The following is a 3,130-nucleotide window of genomic DNA, read 5'->3' as shown; positions in this document are numbered from 1 at the left end:
TTTGTTCGTTGTATTGGAAGATTGAATGAAAGGTAAGAATATTCCTCTTGCTTGTTAGCTTGCTCAAAATTCTAAATGGAATTTTCTGACTTTTTTAGGCTCGTATTTCAAATTTTCTAAGACAGTTAGGCATCAACACCCAGTGAAATCTGATGAGAATTGAGTGATTAATTTCATTCATGTGGTTTGTTGTAATTTTTTCAGTTTGTCTAAATATGCTTTGAAGGAATACTCATTTCCACCACTCTTTTTATTAATCTTTGACCATACATTGATCTGAATTTGACCAATACAAATCTAATGTAAATTCACATACATCAGTGGAGTTCCTGTAATTGTAGCTGAGTCTAAAGTCAATGCAGATAATGTTGTAACATTAATAGAAACAGTGGAAGATTCCCCACCTATTGTCTGTGCCCTGAAAAATTTGCAATCACATTGGAAATGTGATACAAAGGGTGACAATTTCTTTAAAAAGTATTCTAATATGAAATAAGATAAATTAGTTTAATATGATCTCATGATAAGTTTGATTTGTTTACCCTGATGGTCTTCTCATTTTCATCATTTTCATCATTTCTACAATTCAATAACTCCCTTAACTTCAAAGGAGATACTCCTGATTTCCTACAGTAGGAGCAAGAGGAAAATCAGCAGAAGTTGTAAAGTAGTAATAAGATTAGAGAAGTCTGAAGACAGTAAAGGGAGACCTAATTGTAATACAATATAGAGTATTTGTCAAATCATGTGAATGATACTCCTAATAATGAAGCAACATATTGCCATGTGGCTTATCATAAAAGTCAAATTTTGGAGGTACAATTCTCCTCTCATTTATGCTAGTTGTATAACAGAGAAATCCAGTGAGTGGGGAATCATCCACATTCACTGCAATGGAGCTCTTTCTGATTTACACAAGGGCCCCTTAAAGGCAATTCCAGTCAATTTTTTGTGCATCTTGATTCTACAGAAATAAACATATTATTATGTTTTGTATTAGATGTGTGGTATACGTCACACACACTAACAGCATCCTATATTGCAACAGATTGATTTTGATAAATTCATTTAGAAAGTAGAATCTTGGTTAATAATAAGTTTACTGGTGTATGAATGATGTTTATGATTATATTGTGAACTCCTAACTCATGCCATTGATGGAAACGTTCCCAATGACTTTGCACACCTCTATTTGAGTGTTATTTTTCCCTCCTTGAATCAAATATCAGGAGAATGTAGATTTAGTAGCTGAGACAGATTATTGTGCTAACGTATTTTAACATAGCTAAATTTGTTCATGTTGTGTGAAATGTCTAGAGTAAAACAAGCTTTCTATCTGTCTGTCTCTCAGTCTAGATGTTTCAGTCACCATATTGCTGTAATTTCTGATACAACACATGACAGCAACTTTTATCTTTGTTCCTACAGAAGGAACACTCAAGCAATGGACCCCAGTAACCGCACCAGGGTGACTGAGTTCATCATGCTGGGCCTCTTTGACCATCCTCACAACCAGGGCTTCTTTTTTGCACTATTCCTATGCATTTATATAGTTGTCATCATGGGCAATTCCCTGATCAGTGTGGCTATTGTCTTCCACCCACCTCTACACACCCCCATGTACTTCCTCATTGCCAATTTGGCCATGATTGACATTCTGTGCACTTCCTAGGTTCTGCCCATAATGCTGGAAAACCTGATGCAGGAGAAGAAAACCATCTCCTTTGATGGCTGCATGACCCAGCTCTTTTTCTTCACTTTCTCAGCAGGGACAGAGCTTGTGCTCCTCACTGTCATGTCTTATGACCGGTATGTAGCTATCTGCCACACCTTGCGCTATGTCAACCTGATGAGCAGGAGAATTAGCATCGGTTTAGCAGCTGGTGTCTGGGCTGTGGGTGTCTTCAATTCATTGGTGAACACATTGCTCGTGTTGCGCTTAGATTTTTGTGGACCCAACCTCATCCAGCACTTCTTCTGCGAATTCCCAACAACGCTGGCACTTTCCTGCAGCTCCACCTACCTCAACGAAATTATGGTCTACATGGCAGACATTTGCCTGGCCATGAGGAACTTCCTGCTGACCCTCATATCCTATATCTTCATCATAGTCACCATCCTGAAAATCCAGAGCTCCAAAGGGAAGCAGAAAGCCTTCTCCACCTGCTCCTCCCACCTGCTTGTGGTCACCTTGTACTACTCCTCCATCTTCTACACCTACATCCGGCCAACCTCCAGTAACACTCTGGATAACAACAGGCTGGCGGCCATAATGTATACGCTAGTGACTCCCACCCTGAACCCTCTCATCTACAGTCTGCGCAATAAGGAGGTCAAAGTGGCTGTCCTGAAAATATTTCCTTTCACCATAAAATAGGACCATAAAAAAAAGACCATAACAGGGTTCAAAAAAGAACTAGATACATTCATGGAGGATAGGTCCATCAATGGCTATTAGCCAGGATGGGCAGGAATGGTGTCCCTAGCCTCTGTTTGCCAGAAGCTGGGAATGAGAGACAGGGGATGGATCACTTGATGATTACTTGTTCTGTTTATTCCCTCTCGGGCACCTGGCACTGGCCACTGTTGGAAGACAGGATACTGTGCTAGATGTACCTTTGGTCTGACCCAGTATGGCTGTTCTTATGTTCTAAAATAGGAATTTTTCACAGAGCTAACCTTATTCTTATCTCCATTGTTCCTTCTAAGCCAGGTCCTCAGTTGGTGTAAATTGGGACAGATCTATGGACCTCAATAGACATAAATTTACATTATGGTACATTAAATTCAATGAAACTACTACATTTTACAGTGGCAGGAATGCATCGCATTGACACCGCTGATTTACACATCTGGGGATCAGGCCCCATTGACAGCAGTTGTGACATGTTGAGTTATGCTAGCTGGACTACGGTACATTTGGTCAGAATTTTAAAGATATTTAGGTACCTAGTGGGATTTTTGAAATCCTCTACGCACCTAAAACTCATTGGTTTCAATGGATGTTAAATGTCCTGATGCTTTTGAAAATCACACTAGATACTTCAATATACAGAGAAAACTGGCCCATTGTTCAGCAAGTTAGTTTGTGTGCAGTGTCACTGAATCAGAATATTCTGTTCTATTCCTC

At 39.5% G+C, this 3,130-nt stretch overlaps 1 pseudogene; it reads left to right on the top strand.

The window, feature by feature from the left end:
• The first annotated feature begins 1,444 nt into the window (after window positions 1-1,444).
• Window positions 1,445-2,377, top strand: LOC112103602 (annotated as a pseudogene).
• The last annotated feature ends 753 nt before the right edge of the window (window positions 2,378-3,130 follow it).

The sequence above is a fragment of the Terrapene carolina genome, unplaced genomic scaffold, assembly GCF_002925995.2.
Source record: "Terrapene carolina triunguis isolate 2854851 unplaced genomic scaffold, T_m_triunguis-2.0 Scaffold119, whole genome shotgun sequence".
Taxonomy (NCBI): Eukaryota; Metazoa; Chordata; order Testudines; family Emydidae; genus Terrapene; species Terrapene triunguis.
The sequence above is the reverse complement of the archived record's forward strand: the minus strand, read 5'-3'. Positions and strand labels throughout refer to the sequence as shown.